Source organism: Eurypyga helias, unplaced genomic scaffold (assembly GCF_000690775.1).
Source record: "Eurypyga helias isolate BGI_N326 unplaced genomic scaffold, ASM69077v1 scaffold15715, whole genome shotgun sequence".
NCBI classification, from domain to species: domain Eukaryota; kingdom Metazoa; phylum Chordata; class Aves; order Eurypygiformes; family Eurypygidae; genus Eurypyga; species Eurypyga helias.
In genome coordinates, this window is record NW_010253509.1 from 17,840 (window position 1) to 39,933 (window position 22,094).

A 22,094-nucleotide genomic window follows, 5' to 3' on the forward strand; every position below is an offset into this window, starting at 1 on the left:
AGTCATTCAGCTTGAGGCTATTTAGGCTTTTCTAGTCTGAGTAATCCATAATATCAAAAAACTCAAGTGACTTCCTTTCCTTTATGCAACAAATACTCTAAATCCATCTAAAGCCATAGGGAATTAAACATCTTTTGGGGCTGTGAAGTATCCACATGCCAAACAGAAGAGGGCTGTAGGGATCACATTTTACCTCCTCAGTACAAAACACTTGAGGCTATTTAGGCTTTTCTAGTCTGAGTAATCCATAATATCAAAAAACTCAAGTGACTTCCTTTCCTTTATGCAACAAATACTCTAAATCCATCTAAAGCCATAGGGAATTAAACATCTTTTGGGGCTGTGAAGTATCCACATGCCAAACAGAAGAGGGCTGTAGGGATCACATTTTACCTCCTCAGTACAAAACACTGTTTTCCTTTGTCTCTTAGCAGAACATGGTGACCATTTAAAAATTACTTGTGTTTCTCCATCATACCATGAGTAACTTGTGTTTTGTTGTTTGTTTGTGGAGAAGAAAAATACTGCCTTGGCTTGGGCTGCATGTCCACATCCTGTACTCTGTTTTCACCCCCGATGACAGATGTTTCAGATGCTGCTAGGTGCTGTAACTCCCCTGCTTTGCTTGTACTTGTTAAAAGTCTGCTATAGAAACAGTTAACTAAAATGTAAAACACCCGAAGCCTGAGAAGCAATGCATTGCTAATGGATGGAATAGTCTGTTACTTGCTTAATTAGTTGTGTTAAACAACTTGAGCTTTGGCATTATTAACAAATTCATTTAATCGTAGTAAATAATGAGGATTATAATTGAAATAATGACCTTTGTCTCCTGCAGAGCCACTAACTTGTGCCAAGTTTGCTTCATACCTGCTAAATCAGTGCTGATCAATGGCTGGCAATGGCCAGACATAATAATGTGTTTTCACTTCTTAAAAACTCTAGAGGAAGAGAAGCCAGCTTAAATGTGCTTTGAGGATCTTGGGAAGAAAGTGAATGTTCTCTGCTATGGGAAAAAATGGAAAGTGATTGCAACAAAAAGTAGGAAAGTGTCAGTACGTGTTGCTCATACAAATGTACAGTGGCGAATAACGATAATTTCTGACCCCAAACTGGTTAGTTACCGCATGCATTCAGGAGCTCCGCTTGAGCTTAAGGGAAGTGGGGAGCACGTGGAACTTGAATCCATTGCCACCCTTTTTTTGAAACTTAATTAGAAAGTCAAGACTGAGAAAGTCTTGGAAGAAGCCAGAATCGTCATTATTCAGTTGTACAAATGCCTGTCTACAGGGCATCAGGTACCATAAATAAATGGTTTTTAAAAGATATTGTCCAGTGGTCAAGCTATTCTAGGGCTGTACAGTAGTGGCTTCACATTTTGCACAATTTCTGCTATGATGTCTGAGATCCAGTAGTCTATTTCCTGTTTAAAGATCTAGTTGCATTAAACGTGTGCTCACTCACAGCACAGTGTATCGCCAAAATGTGGCAATACTGGCTTACAGGGGACCAGAACATGTTTGTAAGGAGTTTGCATGAAAATACATACAGGTCATATATATATATGTATATATTCTAATCAGGTAACTGATGAGAAAAACATGCCCTTAATTTCTCTTCCTATCTCCTGCTCTTTTTTTAACAGCTGTAGCATGCACTTACCAACTCACATTCAGCATGTGACTATTTGCAATTGGTCACCTTCCCTGTAAAATGTTGCTATGATTTCTATCTAAATAAGAGCCAAATGTGCCCATCCAAGGAGGAAAAAAAAAAAAATAAAAAATTAGTTTCCTTAGGCAGCTGCTAATTGCAAGCTTCCCAAGTACTGCTTCAAGCTGAGCGTTGCTCCTGGTGTTTACCTGACCTCCAAATGAAGAACCTGAACTGGGAGCTAAGCCCTGCTTTTGGAGGAGTAGCACTACCTCTGCGAGGAATATCAGCTGTTCTGCATCCATTGCTATAGTAACAGGGTGTATGGGTCTGCTGTAATTAATTTGGAAAAATTGTCTTCCTGTGATAAAAGCTGGCCCGTCGAGCACATACCTAAAATATATTGTACATGTTTCCCTTCTCCTAAAACCACTGAGATTGCTGCAGCACAGATCAGTGGATGAAGAGCTGGGAGGCTGAAGCAATAGGGGCAGTTACAGTGTCACAACTGCTTGTTTTAATTCAGAGCTCCCCAAGTTTCCCATGTTCTCCCATTATCAATAAAACTTAAAGCATTAGGAAAATAAATTAAAAATAACCCACAAACAAATGCCAAACAAAACAAACAAAAATCCCCAACCAAAAAACTATTGACCTTGGATGGCTTTGGCAGAATCTTCATAATATATGTTGGATCTGGAGTAGTAAATTTTGGGAAGTGATGGAGAAAGCCAAGAAAGAATGGATAATTCTTTCTATGAAAAAGGCTTTGAGGCAGATGTTATGAAACATTTCATGGCAGTTGCAGGCTGGGGCATGCTGGAACTTCTGGTTAAGTGCCTAAGGCAGAAATTTGTTTGCCTGCAGAAACTGAATATTAGAGAAGGAAGCTATAAACTATCCACTAGCAATATATGATGCACTCGAAATGAACATGTCAAACCTGACTTGTAGTGAATCTACTGCAGTGCCTATGGTATCTCTTTAGATATGCTTGGTCTTGTCTGTGATAAGAATAAACCTTTTGATGAGTATAATGAAAGCCTGTGAATAAGGAAAGGCTTCGTGTCGCCTAGGAAATGCAGTGACAAGAAATAAATAGCTATTTCTGCCCAGTGAGATTTAACAGCTTAAGATGCAATCAGCAGTCGTATGTCATTTGAACTGGTATCTGTACGCATTAAGCAGGATCTTAGAAGCAATCCAGAACCGTGGCAGAAGGCAATAGAAACAGTTATATATTTTTAAGCCTGAGCACAGGAGCCCCAGTTTTATCCCAGAACACCACTGTGGTAAATGTAAATTTATCGCATTCTACGTAAATCTGTGTAAATGTAAAACCCAAAGGCATTTTCTGCTGAAAAGATCACTATGATCATTTTGTGAAATAAGACAAATCCACCTTGCAAGGCCGTATGACTGCTTTTATGATTTATTTAGCATTTACACTGTGGTCACAAAAATGTTGACCCCACTTTGCCATGCAGTTGGAAAACACAGAATGAGTGATAATTTGGTCCCTAGGAGCTTACGGTCTAGAAGATGCACTAAGGCGGCAAGGAAAGTGAGCAAGATGGGGTAGACTGCAGAAAGAGGCAGTGCAACCGGTTGGAAAGGATGTTGTGTCAGTGTGATTTTAAGGAAGGCTTGGACTGGGTTCTGCGCCCTTTATTCCTGTGAGCAGTTTGTACAGACCAGCTGGTGAAAGATGGTGTGAAACTGTAATTTCCTGTTGTTCACAAATTGTTATGACCTTCATATTACACCTAATGAAGGCTGTTAATAACAACATGAGCAGAATTGTGCATAAAACTTGGAGCACTTCTTGTCAGTAAAAGCTCTAAATGAATTATTAGAAAATTAATTAAAAGGAAAGCAAGAAGTCTAAACCCCATATTATTGCTATTCTTATAAAATCTCATGGTTTCCTCCAGACAATATACAGAGTTAGAGAACCACAGTATTAAAATAACTATAAACAAATAGAATAAATGAAATATTCTCTTTTTTTGTTTTGTTTTACACTGCTTTATAATTATCTAAAGTGCTTTCCTGCAACCAGTTTTATGTTGTCCTAATGGCTTTGCCCACAAAATGAGGTCATCAACTAAATGATTGCCTACCCTCAAGGACCTTTAATGATCTTTTAGTAAGTACTGTGTTATCTTAGACTGAAAAATTTTGCTGCTGTACAGTAACATTTATGTGTAGTATCGAGTGTTCGTGTTGCATAAAAATCATCATAATGAAATTCCACACACAAATATTCATTTCTGTGTTGTCAATACTGTATGACAGTTTCAGGAACCATTTCTTTTTAATAACCTGGTTCAGCAATGTACTAAGGAAGCATTTAAGTCCCACTGAGGTCGATGCCAAAGTTCCATAAATGTGATCTATATCAGCTGAGGATTTGTCCCCCTGGGCCTTAAGATACAGTTATATGTTTTTCTGACTTGAGACCATAGAAGATTACATTCATCTCATTAAGGTGATGAGAGTGCATAAAGTATTTCAAGGAGGTTCAAGTGGGGGTAGGGTTGGTGGTGACTGTTCTTAATAATTTAGGAAAAAATAAAAGCACGCATATGTGCAGAAACAGACTTAGTTTTCAGAGAGGAAACCTTTTAATAATTAAACTTTTACTAATGATCACAAACATCTCCTGTGATAAATCTTCTCTCCCCACTTTCTAATTCAGTGGTCCATAAAGCAATTACAATTCACAGTCATCGTTTCATTTAATAGACTGTAGCGTGTTGTTGGGTTTTGTTCACTCTGGACAGTGTATTTTTAATTAATCATGTAGTACATTATTGAGCTTTGTTATTTATAACATAGAAGCTCAAGGTCACCAAATGCAGTCTGTTCTACTGTAATGCATTTGTTTAAATATACCTATCCTGCCTTGCTTTTTTCACTAAAACTGGATTCTGACAATAGTGTGTTTACAATATTTCCGTAGCTGACTGAGTGTTTTTATATTGTAGATGATAATGCAGGAATCATTTGAGGAAGAAAACTCTTCCGCAGCTTACAACCACAAAAATGTTTCCTTTCATTCAGGTTTTGAGAGTATATTTTATTAGATGTGAATATTTCTATGAAATAGGAGAAGTGAGCACCTGTTTATTGAGTTGTCAGCAAAGGGGCGTTCCTGTTGCCAGTTTGGATTTCAGGAGTGCACTGTCAGTCTGCTCTGTGCCTCCAAAGAGTCACGTAAGATGGCAAGGACTGCCAGTCCTTCCTGTACCCCATCCTCACACCCCTGAGGCTAGCAGTGCCTACCTCAGCCCGGCTTGTTTGGGATTCCTGGGAACTGCCTAACTTTGGAGACACTGAGAAAAGCTGAACTCTAAAGTTTGACCTGTTGTCTTTAGGAAGCAAAATAGTGTCTATATGTAAGAGACTTTGTGTGGTGTAAATTTAGGTAAGGAAGTTAGTTCGGGAAGGACTTACAAGGAATATTCAGCAGTTAAAGAAATTAGAAGTGTCTTTTCAAGGAACCCTCCATGTTCTGAGGGCATTTGGTTGCTGAAGGTGGCAGAAATACTCAGCAGATGTGTCTACGATCCTGCTGGTGACAAACCTTTTCATCCTCTGAAGGTTTTGATAAGAACTGAGATTAATTATTTCAGTTTAAAATAATTTAACTTTTCTTATAAAAATCATGAAACTGTGCGAGAGAATCTGGGAGTGAAAACTCAACTCTACAGTCCTGTAAGACTCTGCTAACTATCCTTTGAGCAATATATTACTTTGCATGTCTGCTGAACAGCTGCAGCAAGATGCCTGCATGATTTATAGGCTACTTGCCTGACAATCCTGGGATAGTTAGTTGGTTTTATACGTTGTTGTCTTACCATTTTGTGAATATATTATCAGTTGCCGAAGTCCCTGTTCTCTCCTTGGATTTTAAGGTTGTGAAGTTTCTGAAAGGACGAACAGAAATAAGATGCTGAAGGGAGTCAGAGAGCAGTGTTGTCAAAAGTGTTAAGCTGACATAGTTCTGTTTTCAAAACCAGCTTAGCTTGCGAGGTGTCAGGAGACAAATAGGTTTCCAAAATCAGATTCCTGAACACCTAAATCATTCTTGACAGAGTTTAAAACTTCTGGATTTTGAATGCGCTCATGTAAGTCCCCTGCTTCTTGCTTTTAGAGTAAGGCTAGTTCTTTGAACATCTAATCCATCTAAAATCTCATTGATTCAATAAGGCTCATTATCTTGTGTAGCTAGATATGTAAATAAACATTGCAAAGAGCAAAGTCTAACATACCATGTGCAGCACAGAATATTTTCTTCAGCTGTGAGGTTACGATGAATTTTTATACGGGCAACATTTAATTGTAGTTAACGTAAATGTAATAATTTTTGAAGCACACCGTGTTTGCTGAGTTGGCTTCTCTTGAGTGTAATAGGAGGTTTGATAATCCAACCCTCTCCTTGTGGCTGAAGGAGGAGTAGGAAATTACGGCAAGCACAAAGCTGCAGTGTTATGGCTCAACATTTAAAATAAGGGTCAAAAATGCATAAATTACCTTAGCAGTGCAGTGCTTTCTGCAACATAAAAATATTTATTTGAAAGACTTGTTTATACTCAGGTTGACTGAGTTAATGTATTTGCCTAATATGAGTAGTATAATTTTTAACTGTTTGTATTTAATATTCAACAATAGGCTTTTAGTTGCACATATTCTGTAGCCTAAGGAAGTGGACAAGCTTAGTAGGTAGTGTAACTGGGCAGCCACTGCTAAGGATGTTTGGCTTACACCTAATTGGAAAATGTGCACGCTACATTTGATTGTGGTTTCCTGCTCTCTTGGGAAGGAACTGGGGTCTTGAGTTAACTTTATTTCATATAAATATATCGGTGTTATCACAGATTATTCCAGTTTAAAAGACAAATCTACATTCTTTTTGATTCACAAAAAAAACCCAAACCCACTTTTCATCTTCAACATCTGGTAGATGACAGATTAAAGTTCTGCCAGACGCAGAAAAAAGTAGACTGTCTAAAATTACGTATTCTTTTCTCCCAGAAATAATGTTATTCTCACTGTTCTTACTTCATTGTCATTCCTCAAAGCATTATAACTCATTCTGTAGTAAACACAAGTCACGTGAGACCATATTTGTATCTTCCTTGTATTTCTCATGCAGTAATTTATCCCTAATGAACCATAATTGATGCTATTGTTAGAAGTTAACGTTTAAAGGTGTATTGTAGTTTAAAGTTTGGTTTTCAGAGTATTTTGCTCAAGGTCTAAAATGGTTATAGAGAGGAAGAAGTAAAGGTCATGAATATATCTAAACCCCCCTAAACTGACAAGAAAGCCCAAACAAAACAAAAACCCAGACTTGCTTTTGAATCTTTGTTGATGCTCGTGGTAAAGGCTTTTCTCGGTAAAGCTCTGCATGTGGGTACGTGAGTGGGAGTGGTGCCCCGCACCCAGCCGCTCGCCTGCGTGCCCTGGATACCACAACGTGGTGGACCACCTTCGAGGGACTGGGTTGCTGCCATGTGTGCTGGTCTGGCTCTGTCGTGATCGAATGAGGGGAAAGGCTGTCAGGGTATGCTATGTCTGCCAGGGGAGTGGCACCAGGTTGAGTCTATTCTTTAAAGGAATTCTCTAATGTGAGGGCTCTGGCTTTTGGAGAAAACTTACATTTATGAAAGAAAGAAGGATTCAAAGCCCTATTTCACCCCTGGTAAACCTCCTGTCTGACAGAGTATGGAAGTTTTTTCATGTCTGTGATGTAAAATCACACCTGTAGGCTGAGGTGTGATAGAGAGTAATAAAAACACTCTCTATCTTGGAAGGCAGTGGGAACCTCCAGGAAACGCCAGCTCCACGAGTGGAGACTGCTGGAACAAAGCACATGGGCACAAGCAATGTCTGTTATTTTACTGTAACACCACTGGCATTTTGCTCCAGTACCACGAGTTCTGATCCGATGGCTTAGAAGTGATCTCCAGGCAAGACAGGAGACTGCTCTGCATTTGTCTGTACTTGATCTTTCTCCAAACCAAAAGCACACTACTCAGATTTGGTTGCTGCATAAAATGTTCTGGCCAGCCTTTATCTTGTCTCAAGCATTGATTTTGTGTATTCCCAGCCCTAGTATAGGTGTCTAGAAAGGATCGGCTGATGAGCTCAAGGTCTCTTCAGACCTAATAGGTCTAAGATTAATCATCTAAAACTAACTGTTAGAAGAGAATGAGTTGTTAAATTGCTCTATTATATCATGTTAAGTAAAAGTTATTATTTTGAATGGAATGGAAGTAGTTTGAGACCATGGGAAAGTTTTCTAAAGCTATAAAATTAGACATAGAGTAGAGGACTGACTTAGAATGAAATATGTTTTAAGGAAAAAAAAAAGATCAAAGACTGATGAGTTGAATGTGAAAATAGAATGGCTATTTCATCTAAAGTAAATTCAGTGTTTCTGAACAATGAATCTACAGTCATCTGAATATTGTTGTGGTCAAGAAAATATTTTTAGGTATGTGAAACTGTTACAGAATCTCTTATTTTAATAGATGTAGAAAATTAGTAGGCAAAATTGTTAGGAAAGCATGACTGGAGTTTGAAAGTAACATTTTTGAACACGCTTTTTGTAAGAATAAAATGTGAATTGAGTCATGTGAAAGCCCACAAAATATGCTTAGCAGCTCCAGTGTATGCTTTGTCATGGAAGAATCATATGCTGGGTGATGCATCTTCTCACACATCGTAGGTGTCGCCTTCCTTCTCGGACAATATACCCAATACCTCCTGGCCCAGCTCCTTGGATTCAGCTGCTGTTTCTTTCTGTTTAAAAAATAATCTGTCCCCAAGCCTTCTAAAATAGCCTTTGTTGAGGTGACTGGGATTTACTCGATGCAAGAGATCTTTATCTTGTTAAATGCTGTCTGAATCATGCCAATGTTTACTCTTGCCTTGGGTGTATTGAGCAGTACCTGATTGTGTCCTTGAGGCTATCCGTGAGGATGCTGACTGTGAAGAGCTATGGAAGAAGTAGAGCGTGCATAATGGGGAGATGTGGCGGAGGTTGCCTTGGAAGTGAACTGGTCTGGCTGTCAGGTAAGGAGCAGTGCAAAGGCTATCCCGGCGGCGTCATTCCTCTATGTGACATTGAATTCAACACTGCACGTCTAGTGAGATGCAGTTGTCTGGAGTTCTTGAAAGTTTGTCAACCAGGTTCTGCTTTCCAAGATTCAGGTGACAATCTCTATGTGTTGGGTCTTAGCCTGGACTAAAATGTACTATAAAAAATTACTTTTTTTGTGAATATTGACCACTAGATCTCCTCTGTCAGAATATTACTGCCATACGATTTTTTTTTTTTTTTTTTACCTTTGAGCTTTTGTCACTTTTGTTTCATCTCCTGAATGATAAAAGCAAGCTGTTGGGTTTGCATTCTCTCCCTGTTCATCATCACCTACAGTCGCTTCAGTTTGGAAAAGCACATTAAACTTATTGACAGTATTCCTTTTTACTGCGCTTGGTGTGTCTAATGATAAATGCTGCTTCACTCTCGCCAGGTTAAATAGATCCATGGTCTTTGCTATTTTCGTATAGCCTAAAAGGCAAAATAAGTAGGCAATAAACAATAAAAGCCAGCAAATGAGGAGACTATGCCAGACTGTTCTAAATTGCAACCTTTAAGGTATTGTGAACTTAAGGAAAGGATAATAGAAAAAGGATGTCCTGTTTCTCATGTTTTGAAATCTGTCCAGATCTAGGATGGGAGGTTATTTTCAAAACCAAATATGATTGGTGCTGTGTGATTTCAGAGGTCAGAGTTCAGCATTCTTTAATAGCCAGATTTTCCATTGACCTCAGAGCGAGCTTTGTAGGAGAAAGGACTATGGGACTCAGCTCGCAGTTATTTCTGTTCTTTTTTAATAAGGAAAAGTCTTGGCTGGCTAACACTGTGCATTCTCCTGAAATACTGGTTCATCATTTACAGGGTAAATGTACTGTTTAATATTAAAGAAATGATTCAGTCTTTTAGTAGCAAAGTTCTTTCAGGTTATTAAGCTAGCATTATAATTCCTGTTCTACTGGTGTCACAAATGAAGTTCTGCAGGATGGTCGTGACCAATTAGCAATAGGTTGTGTCTTAAAAAGGCTCCTTTTAATCACTTCTTGCTATCCAGTTTTCATTTTTTTCAGTACGGAAGGAATGTTTGACACTCAGCAGATTATCAAATCACTGAACATTTTTCAGCTTCTTAAGAAATACTGCTAAGCAGGGTTCTTATCAATAGTAAGGTCTCCAGGATTGTCTATTCCTTTTGCCTTAATTTAGTGCTGGTATCTTACGTATAACATCTTTTTTTCATCAGTGTGTGATGTGCAGTGATACACAGAGGTGACTCCAGCTGAAAGGGGACCCAGAAACATTTGGGAAAGATGCTCTTTTAGAACAAGTTTGTAATTTAGGTAGGCAAAATAGTCCTAAGAAATACGTCTCTGCACACTAGAAGGTGGATCAACTAAAAGGAGGGAGGTGTTTAGTGTTTCATATCAGAATATGAATAGAAAAACAAGGTGGAGGTACGTGTTGGATTTTAAAATACTATTTTAATTCAGAAGACAGGCTTGACTGATGTTAAGGGGTGTTTGCGGGGTGGGAAAGGCTATTCATCTAGGTTTCTGAATCCAGGAATTAGCCCGGCTCCCTCCTCTTACAGCTGTGACAAATGTTTTTTACAGCAATGCTAGTGGGAATAACACATTTACAGATAATATGAAAAATGAAAGTAGATGAATAATTTTTGATAGGAGAGCTAGAGAAATTTTAAGCCAAAAGTGAAAATGGATATTTATGATGGTTCTGAGGAAGCTTTTAATAGTTGTCTGTTCCATTTCCCCCCTGCTATCTAGTGTGCACGATGCTGTAAAAACATGCACCTTTTTTGTGATAGAAGTGTCATTCAGAATTAAGAGATTTCTGGGTTTGTTAGCAAAAGCACCTGCATGGTTATATAGCTGGCCAGCGGCTGGAGCCTTCCTTTCCTAACACCTTCATCCTTTGGGTGTCATACTTGATTGTTTTACGTGCCGGCTGTCCGTCATCCTGCATCTATTCAAGTGATACCTTTTTTCCCTTGTTGATATTATACTGGTCTCTCCTTTATAGATTTGTTAAAAATATGATATTAATACTGAATTTAATATGAAAAAAAATCTTAATATAAACATAATCCTCAATGTATGTCTTTTTTTTTTTTTGAAGGAGAATAGTTTAAATGTACCTTCCTTCAGTCTGTAACCGTGGCTGTCTCCCTCCCTGAGGTGTGATAACAGCCTCCTGTTTCTGTTCTGCCCTGGGAGAGCTGCATCTGAAACTTCCACAAACGTATTAATAGCTTGTGCGTACAGCTGCTTCGGCTGCCACTTCCACTAAACGCTTTTCCTATTTTCATGTTGCTTTTGCTATGGTAGATTGCCTGCAAGGCTTCATTCTGAATCTGGGCCTTTAGCCAAAATAGAAGCCAGACACATCAAAGGACTTGCTCAGAGGATCACCAAATTGTACATTTAACTGGAACTGAGAGAAGTATTTCTTCTGAAACCATAGGCTGGGTATGGAAAATATTGTGTAGAGAAGGAGAGATTTGGAAAGGCTGGGAAAAGGTGTTATACTGGACAAATACAACTCTTTGCCAGGCTTTAAAAAAGGCATCTTGGCAGCAGTATGCTGCAGCAAGACGTTTAGGCATTAAAACTGGTCAATAGCAAATATTACAATTGCAAAAGGAAGCGTAGTTTATATTGTGAATAATCCAAAAACCGTGGTGTTGACAACGAAGTTTGAGAAGTGCAAGAAAAATGATTTTGTAGAGCTTGACTGAGAACCAATTTGAACTTGGAGCAGCGAGCTCCCAAAGGAGCTTGTGTAACACAGGTTAAAAGAAAAATGACACGAGCAAACGGTCTGTTGGTCTGCTAAATTGGTGCTTCAGTTGCCCATGGGCGTTCTCTGCTGTTGAACGTGGGCGGCGCTGGCAGCTTGCGGGGTGCGCTGTGAGTAGGACAGTGTGTACCTGCCCCGGGCCGGGGGAGGCTTTGGACAGCGGTTGTAGCTGAGAACGCGGCTGTATCGAGGGAAAGCACCATAAACAATAGGAACGTGGCATTGTACGTTTCCTAGAAATAATAGCAGCAATTTAATCTGGAAGCAAAAATGGATGTAACCTGTCCAGGGAAAATGAGAAGGAGAATCTTAAGAGTTTAAAGCCAGAAATAAAAATGCAGTTTTTCTTGGGAGTTTTCTGTTGTGTGACATTCTCATTGACTCTGTGACACTCAACGCTGTATTAATCCTCCAAATATTGTACTGCCCCATTTTGGGGGAGGAGGGATATAATATAATGTATCTGCAATCGCTTGGCTCTGTCATTACAAATACAGATTTCCCGTGCCCTGTCGAAGAAGCCTGGCTGGTTTTAGGGTAGTATTATTCAGGGTAGATAAAGGAGGTGATAAGTTTCAGAGGCTCTGGTGCAAGTCAACACTTGAGCTGTGCACCAGCTTGTTTTGTTCAGTGCTGTTAAGTTGGTGTCAGGCAGCAAACTGGGATCTGTCAGCCTTAGCTCTGGGCGATTACTGAACAGCATGGGAGCCTGGGAAAAAATATGGGTCACAATGCTGAACAATGGACAAATCTCACTGATGTGTCTCTGCTTATATAATTGGAGTTATAACAAGCTCAGGATCTGCTGCTTCAAGAGTAGGTATGAATCACATTCTCAAAAAAGGTTAAAAAATATATCTGCCCACCGATGAGATTGTCCTCTCTTGATTAGTGTCTTTATTGACCTGTCCTGTCACTTACTCTCGTAATCTATCTCCTTCTGTGTACGAAATACTGCACCAGGTCGAACTGTTAACTGCAAACAGATTATCAGGCAAATGCGTATGAAAAGCAAATACCAAAGACTGAACATCAGTCTTGATTCTGAACTTGCCTAAATATTTGTGAAACCCTTTCTCTAGTTCTATTCCTAGTGCTCCTGAGGTTACTCAGCAATAGTCTTAGACTCTGCTTACCCCTTTCCTTTTGTTCATCCGGCTCTTCATAAACATTGCTGTTCTCTGTTCAGACTTTTTCAGGTGTTTCCATTTTATGCCTAAATTTTAATGTTTAGTTTTCTCTCTCCTCTGGAGGGTACAGAGCCCCTGATATCTTAACAGACTGGCACACTTTCAGATGTGAAGGTGTGACATTTTTCTGCAGCATTAACAGCAGCGTGTTTACGAACACTGCTCAGGGGGATTTACCACTGCACAGCACTACGATACAGAGAAATAATCTTCCCAAGGATACAGAGACTTGTTCTTGCTGTCTTTCATACTGAACTGTTACTAGTGAGCCCCAGAATAAGCAACTCTGACCCATTAATGTGTGCATTCAGTCTACTTAGAAGATTAATTTGAAGCAAAACTATAGTTAATTTGTACAATTCATATTTACTCGTGATATTTCTTTTGAGGCAGTTTTTAAACTTTATAATACAAAAATATTTATGTTAATTTATTGTTTCAGTGTGTGCTGTGGATTAAATTCTGTGCTCTAGTCACAGAGCATGTGTGTTTACTACAATCCTTAAGGCTGCAGATTTAGATTTGATACTTTAAATTATAGACCTGCTTTTTGCTGTCTCTTTAAAGCTCTGTCTGTTTGGAGAAATGACCCAGGCTCCTTCCTCAGCTCTGGACTTCCTGGGGGAACACAGGAAAAAATAATTCCAGTATTCCAAACAGAGGACATACTTAGGCATCATATAATAGGAATGGACACTGCAACTCTCAAAATATCTGTCACTCTTAAAGTCCATCTGAATTTTTTGTGTCTTTATGTTTGGACCTGTGTTCCCCCCTGTGAAATGGGCGGGCGATTCTGTCATGCCTCTCAGGACTGTTACAGGGGAAAATGTCCTGTATATCAAATTATTCTGCCACTGAAGATTTGCAGGTTTTCAATTTGAAATTTCTCCTTGGGGAAATATTGCTGACATCGCTATTGCTCACAGATATTTTTGGTATACACGTTTAGGAGAAAATTTCTTTTTGTGTGAGTATGTAGAATACCTTGGTTGTAGCTCAATTCTAGAAAGTTATTGCAGAACATTCTAGACTAGGTAGAAAATAATAAAATGAAAGCTGTGAGAACAGCTCTTTCCCAAGACAACAAAGCAGTGTTGCACAGTGCAAAGGGCCTGTTCTCTTCTGTTCCTGGTGAACGTGACCATTTCCCTCCATGGCAGTTTGCTGGGTGCTGTTCCCCTTTGTTTATAAAATTCTACTGCGAGACCTTGATTCTTTTAGATTTAAATGTACAGCTAAGCAGCCTGGTCTGATTAAATAATTATTTTTCCCGAGAGTATTTCTCTTTGGTACTTTAAGAAGGATTTAAATGTGTCTAACCTGCTAGTAATGCACATGTGGTGTCATCATGTTTAAAAACCATGTTAACAAATCTGTGTTGGCTGGAGGTTGGGCTTTTCCTGTCAGCTGGCAAGTGCTTTGGGATACCTTTTGTGACTCACTTGTGGGTTTGCAGCTCGGATTACTCAGTATCTCAAATATGTGCTGTGAATGCTAATTTCACTTTATGTTCTTTCTCTTATGGGTGTGGAAGGAGGAGTGGAGCAGAGAAATCACAATAATTATTTAAGATGCACTTGTAGAAAAACATGCTAGAGAGTAATTTGGATCTAAAACTGGTACAGATTCTGCAAGATAAATTTTTGTGAATGTGTTTCTAAAAGCTGTATACATTTATATTTTTCTTTTCAAGCTTGTATTTTGCGATGCTGTCGTGTTCTTATACGTATCTGCACCCATTTGTGCATACTGATCAGTTGTCATTTTCTTAGCCTTCGACATGATCATCACCACAATTAATTTCTATACTTGTTAAACTTCGTAGATCATTGAATTTTAGCTTTTGATCTTCAGTATTTCAATTAGTTTACCCCCAAAGTCTTCCTCGCTGGATTTTAACAAGTTGAGTGACCTTTTCAGCTGGTCTGCTCTTAGCCATGTTCATGCAAGCAGTGAAGGACTGCTGCTTTCTGGTAGTACAAGTCCTCACAAACGGAGATGTAAGAGTTTCTGTGCAAACAGGATCCCCGGGGGATCCCCTGGGATGGTGCTGCGATGTAGGTGAGCGCAGGCAATGACTGACAATCCCCGCTCCCAGCAAGCAGTGCGCACATCCATAAAATTTGCCGGGGGCCTGGCAAGTGTTGCTGAAAGCAAAGAGAAGGGGTACAGCAGTGGCGGAGGGGCTCTGTTTGCACGAGAAGATAATACATTATGGTTTCTACACTGCTCTGGGTTGTTGGTTTTGGTTTTTTTTTTCCCCTTGAGTGTTTTTCTGCAGTTTCTTCTTTCAACATCAATTTGCAGTGGCTTTCCTGTTCCTCTTTCATGGCTCTGCTTGATCTTGTGTTAAGTAGCTTTCATTTCCCTATGTTAGATGCAACATTTCTGTCTCCCCTTTATAGCCCAGGGAAATATAAGAAATGACAGGAGCTAAAGGGTCTGTCTCAGTAGCCTGTCCCTGCCACTGTTGTGACTGCACTGGGCGAGATAATGGGAGATGGGGAATATAAGTGATATTTACTTCCCTGCTTTAGAGTCTGCCCCAGGGAGGTTACATCCATTCTTTGGAGGCTTTGTGGGAATGGCCTTGCACTTCACAGGAGAAGCCATCTCCTTCCCCGTGGGGGAGAAGCAGAGAGGAGCTGTATCAGGCTGAAAGACAGGGAACAGAGCTATCATCAAGTTTATCACCGCGCTCTTCTGTGAAGTTAGTACAGCCTGCCCTGTAGTGGGGATGTGTTGGTGTGAGAGAGTCTACAGGCGTCTGGCTGGAGCCTCTCTGCCCCATTCCCAGTGCTGCTGGGTGCAGCCTCTGCCCATCACCTCCTGCCCTGAGCACCCCTGCCCTGAGCACCATTCCTAGCAGCGCCGCGCCGGTGCTTTCAGGTTCTGCAAGGGAGGGAAAATCTGCATCACAACCCAGCCTGAAGGAAAAATTTGAAAAGGGCAATTTTACTGAACAACTATTGCTTCAGTCTTTCGCCCCTTGACTTAAAACCACATGAAAATGAATTATAACATAGAATTATTGCAGTCCTAATTGAGCACACTTGCAAACATTTGCTGGTTTTTTTGTTCTTTCTAATCTAAATTGAATCTGTGAATAATAATGATTTCATGATATGAGTGGGGAAAAACGTAACTCTTCTGAGTGAAAGTGTGACTATATGAAGTCTTACCGATTAGAACAACACTTAAGTGAGCGAAATGCTGCCACTTACTCCCAGAGGACAGTACTCTACCAGTGCTCCTTGTTCCGGAGGCTGCCTGCAGTGGGTCTGTGTAACAGGGATTCCTGAATTATGAGGAACTTGCTCTGGCCAAGCCTGCCTCCAGCTGTATCCTCAGTCAGTGGGAGAGGTGCAGTGTCACTTTTCGCTTGCAAAAACTTGGATCAGTTTTATCCTGTTGCTTTTGTTTCCCCATCACGCTTATGTCTGGTTAAGAAAACTGTAGAGAATGTTGAGGTAAATGGAGATCTTAGCCTGTTGTGAGGAGTCATGGTTAACAAAGTGAAATGTGTTTCATGTATTACTATGTCTTAGGCAGCTGATCCAAAGGGATCTGCAGACCTGTACCTTCCATAAACCAAGCCTAGAAAAGGGACCCGTGAGATTCTACAATTAATTAATAATCACATCTGACGATTTGTCTAACACAAAATTACATTGTAATCCATAAATTAGAAATTGCTGTATGATACGTATTCCTTCCCCTCAAAATGTGTTATGCATAATCTTTTCTAGCTAGTCCTAAGTGAATAATTGTTACAGATATTGTCACAAAAATCTGACTAATTCTCAGTACCTTTTCATTTTCCTAATCTTAATTAAATCTGTGACTGAAGAGGACACATGATGAAAATGGAAAAAATCACCTTGTATAAATCAAAAGCAGTGATATGAAATCTAACCGATCAGGATAAAAGTGTGTTTTGCATATAAGCTATTAAGGACCTTTTTCTTTATTCCCCCGCCTTTTTGTTTAATAAATTGAAGGGACAGAATCGCCGTTCAGCTCCTGAGGCAAACAGAGAGATGGATTCTACAGCGCGTACAGAGGCCTCTTGTGCCGCGAGAGCTGCGCTGCATCTGGTTTTCTGAGAGATGCACTGTGCTTCCAAAAAGCTTAGTCGTTTTTCTTTCTGTCTGTCCTCTGCTTCCCTCGGTGACTGGCCCACACACAAGACCCCCTTTCTTGCTCAGGGTGTTTTTGGCCGTAACCCGTTACCTGCTGCAGCCTACAACCACCCAAATGATTGTCAGACCAGATGATGACGCATCACGTAGGTGTAGAGGTTGGGGGAGTGGGGAAATAGGCTGAGATGAGAGCAGAGCAAAACCACCTCAAATCAGCCCTGCTGGCAGCTCACAGAGTAGAGATGCTAACTCAAGATTGGAAGCACTGTAGCACTTCACCCAGCTAAATTAAGCTCTCTTAATTAGCTAAAGTACATTATCTAATTGAGAAAGTTGTGTTTGTTTATGATGGTAGCTATGAATTCGTTACATGGTGCTGTATCGATTATAGGGGAAATCACACGTAAATTACTAATTCCAGTGGATTAGGCTTATGTAAACCTGGCTTTAAGAGGATGTCTAAGAGTTTGCAGGAGCTGCCTTTCTTAGTGTGAGAATCTCTTCAGATAAACTGATGCAGCTTTTCCACGTGCTTGGAGCCGGCTGTTGGTGTTAATCAGGCATGGCTTCGTTAGTCCAGGTCGACACCACTGCAAGAAGGACACTTGTACCCAGTTCTGGGTTTTTGCCAAGTTCTGGGAATTAAGATAGGAAGTGGTTTATTGTAAGCCAATTTGGCTATGTGCTGCTATAGTAAATTACAAGTAATGTTCACTTGATACACATTTAAGTATCGGAACAGCAAACTAATAAAATGAGATGGGATGTTCTAGAATTTTATATATATTTATATATAAACACTCATATTCAGTCAAAACACTGAATTAAGCTATTTTCCTGTCCAAACCCTTTAAAATAAAGAGAGATTCAGATCTTGAGGCACTTCGAGTAAGAAGAAGTTGATTTACTCTCAGCTTTTGAAGTTCTGGCTTAAAAAAAAAAAGAAGGTTCAGTCTGCTGATTTTAACTTATTCACCATTCAAAGCTTGTTCGGCAGATTTACTGTAGGCTGCTTTTGGCATAATTGGATTGATAAACAACACATACTGGATTGCCCCGTGAAATAAGAAAAGGAAAACACCCCTTCCAGTGACATCCGGTGCTGTGAAATTGCCGTTTTTCTCAGGTGTCTGGCTGAAGGTAAAGTTTTCCCTTAGAGAACTTCAGATGGGCTGTGTGGTACCTGGCAAATATTTTGGTCAGGATTCAAATTCCAGGTGCAGCTTTCCTTCATCTAGGGGAAGATCGATCCTTTTTTATTTTAAGATGCCATAGCAAAGGTTAACTTTCTCTCCTTGCAGGTCCCTTCGGTGCTGCCATGTAAGATATGGAACCAACATCTGCAGTCTCAATCGCTCCGTAAATGTATTACAAATGAGAAGGTTTAATGTCTTGAGCATTTTGTTCTCGTGCTATTTGGTGCAGAACACCACACGTTTTGTAAATAGTTGAAAATAGGAACATAATGAGGTCACCTAAGTTTGAGATCTCTGAATTTTTCATTACCCGGATTCGAAGTCAAGCATTGCTTGTGAGTATATGTCTTTTTGAATAAAGCAGGGATTCTCATTTTGTAACCCAGGAGCCCTTAACAGAGCAGGGCTTGGGGTCAGGGTCAGGAATAAGGAGTGAACAGGCTCCTTACCCCGGCCTCTCCCAGTCCTAGGGAGTGGGCAGTCATGGCTTCTAAGTGTTTAAATGTGAATTGTGTAATATTTCATAGCAGTAACAGATCCAAAAGTAGTCCAAGGAGAAAGATCTTAAAGTAATTTAGTTTCTAGGGGAAAATTTAATTTTAAATGTGTAATAAGACTGTAATAAGAAATAAAATGACCATCAGATATGTATCATTTTATAATCAGTGTCAGCTTTGCTACTGCAGATTAACTGCTATTACCTACCTGCTGAAATTCAAGGTTGAAAAGGCTTATTGTTGCTGAGCTAACTTCCAAAAAGCATTGTCCTGGTAAGAATACACCGTGTATTTGTATCAGTGTATTTGTACTGTGCATGCTGCATTTTCGGTGCTGCTGTATATCTGTGTGTATGGAGGTGCCTGAAGGCATAAGGCATTTGGACAATGCCCTTAACAACGTGCTTTAACTGGGTCAGCCCTGACGCGGTCAGGCTGTTGGACTAGATGACCGTTGTCGATCCCTTCAAACTGAAATAGTCCATTCTGTTCTAAATGCCTGTCAAGAGTAGGGCCATTTCTTAATTGCTCTTTAGTTTGGATTAAGGAGTTAATAAAAAGGTTTAATGTGAAGTTGCTAAGAGAAGTTTAAGGTAGGCTTTTTGGGAAGATTCGTTTTGAGCTAGGTTTTCCTCTCTGAGTCACTTCAGATTTTATGGAAATTTGATAATAGTGACGAATGAAGTTCTCTATTTACATTAGAAATAGTACAGTGTGTTGTAACGCCACAGGTTTATCTTCTCGGCCTGCTTTCTAACTGTCCTGCAAAAGTCCTGTCCTTTAATGGTGAGGAAGTAATTAATTCATTAGGATCGTGCACTTTCCATCTTTCTGGACTATTTCAGTGAATCTCCTCACTGGTGAGCAGAGTAAGTCCACGAAGGGGCTTAAGAGAATTTTGTGGCAGTTGAAATAATTCCAGCATGAAACTATGAGAGCCATAACCAAGCACCAACCAAAGGTCGATTTGAACCCATTGGCCTTATATTGGACAGTGTTTCTTTTGAAACGTTTTCTGTACTGGTTTTTAACCTTATATTTCGTCCACTTTGTAATATAGACTATATAGATAATGAAAGACACAAAAAAGTGGGTTTTTAACCTTATGTTTCGTCTACTTTATAATATGGACTATGTAGATATTGAAAGATACAAAAAAGTGGGTGTTTTTAAACTCTGAGCAAGACAAATTCAAACACTATGTTCAGTTTCCACTGTGGTAGTATCTGTGTTTGAGTGTTTTGTTTTGTGGGTTTTTTTCTTCTCGAACAATTCGGTCTTGTAAAAGTAATCTCCAATGTTGTCTACAAAGCAGAAGTTTTGTTGACTCAAGATGGGTTATCCTGGGGACTGGGAGCTGGTCCCAAGAGTAATATTTTTCAGAAAACAACACAAAAAAGAGGCAGTGACTCAAGAGAGCTTTACTGTAATCCTGAAGTGGGCAGAGAAGTAGATTTTTCCACTTGAGCTGTTTTTATAAAAAATCACTTTCTACCTTTGCACTTTGAAAGCATCAGCTGACGTATGTATCATTCTGTGTTGCAGTTTCTTTATTGATTGTCCTGGGCTTGTGACACTGTAGGCTTTGTATTCCACACTTTCCCTCACCTCGGTTTCTGAGCAGCTATACTTTGCTTCGGCAGAACTGTGGTTTTCTTTGTTATGATCCACTGACAGCAGAAATGTGAAAATTTGCTATGGGTTTGCTTATGTTTCTTATTCTTCTGTAAAACTCAAGATATTTTAGGAGAATCTGAAAAGCTTTCCTCCATCTAAGATGTATTTTAAAGGTAGATAAGGTTGATAAAGTTGTGCGTACTTTCTTTGATACTGTAAATGAGGACCTTCTTAGGAATCAATGTATTACTTGTAAGTTAATGTGTCTGTTGGAGAAATGTCATGTTATGTGCAGAAACTCTGGAAAAGGAGGTTAAAGAATTATTGAACTGATGGCAACACAGTGTTAATTGAAGTTTTGCTGGGGTGTTTTTGCTATTGAAAATCATCTTCTGGGTTAACTGATACTTTTTTTTAATTGAATGAAATCGTTTTTCTCCAGGATTAAGTTCATTAAGAGCTTATTTACTCACTTTATAGATTGAATGCTGTTAGGTAAAGAGCAGTAGCCCAGGAAATATTGAAGGGAAGAGACCCGTTTGCTTCTTATGTTGATTGCAGTTACATCTGTACAACTATCTCTGGGTTTAAAGAAAATGCATAAGAAACTCTGCAAGCCCAGGTCCAGCCACCAGCGTATGATGTGTTGTAGCAGGACAATCCTACGTGAATACGTGTCCAGCACACTCTAGTCCAGCATTTCCCAGGCGAATGTCTGTGCACACTCACCTGACAGTAAATTCAGTGTGCTGGCCAGTGCACACCTGGGCTGTGTTTTGAGAGGGTTTGGGACCAACAGTTGTTTCTTTAGTAACTTTGCTTTACAAACTAGACAGTTGCATAGTGAACTTCACGTAAGGTTACACCCTGAGGACCTGTAGAGCTGAAGTTCCACAAGTCCTGGATAAATGTAGAAAATACTCGCTTTCCCCACTTACTCTATCCCTGTTTCTTATGAGGTAACTGGGGCCACAGCATTCAGTACTGAAAACGTCAGAATTGAACATCCTTCATGGCTAAGAACTGGTGCTGTGTGTCACATCAACGTCTTGCAGCAGCTGAGGAATCTAAGAAACTTTGTGCTCTGAAAACTCCAACTTGTGGGCTCCTTATAGCATATAACATCTAGAATTTCCTCTGACAAATGAGCTTAAAAAAAAATTTTGATGTAGTTCTAAGTTGGACTGAAGCCAGATTTCCGACTGTTGAGATTTGCTATGAGTGAAGAATTCTGGCCAGTTCTGTCTCCAGATGGTTCTTTTAATTTTCTAAGAACAGAAGATGAAAGAAGTTCTTCTGTATTGTATGGTGTACAAGTACTAGTAAGCAACATGGAAAATTATAGGTCTTACTTTATAAACAGTTGAACTTATAGTGAAGAGAAGTATACTCACGTTCTGCAAATGAATGAGTTAATGAGGAAAACACAGTTGATTCATCTCTGGGCGCAGATGAGACCATCCTTCAGCTCAGCCAACTGCTAAACAAAATACATCATTCAGATCTTTGGGGAAACTGTCAGTTCTCGGGGGTAAAGTAATAATGAACTTACGTTTATGCATGAAAACTGAACTAAGCCTTAAATGTAGATTGAATTTGGATGTAGATAGAAGAGATCCAAGAGTTAGTGAACTGGTGGAACTTTGATAGACCTGGGAAAATGCAAGGGTGGGTTAGACTAATGTCAGAGCCTGATCACTTGACAGGTTCTGGAAGGCTGCACGTTTCCAGTAATAAAATATTAAAAAGAAGAACTTCTTTTTAGAGTAAACAGGTGTATATTTCCAGTCTAGCAAGTAACATTTTTTAACTTTATATGCTACCAAGGTAGGTGGGTAGCAGTGGAGGGAATTGAGAGTCACTTGTTT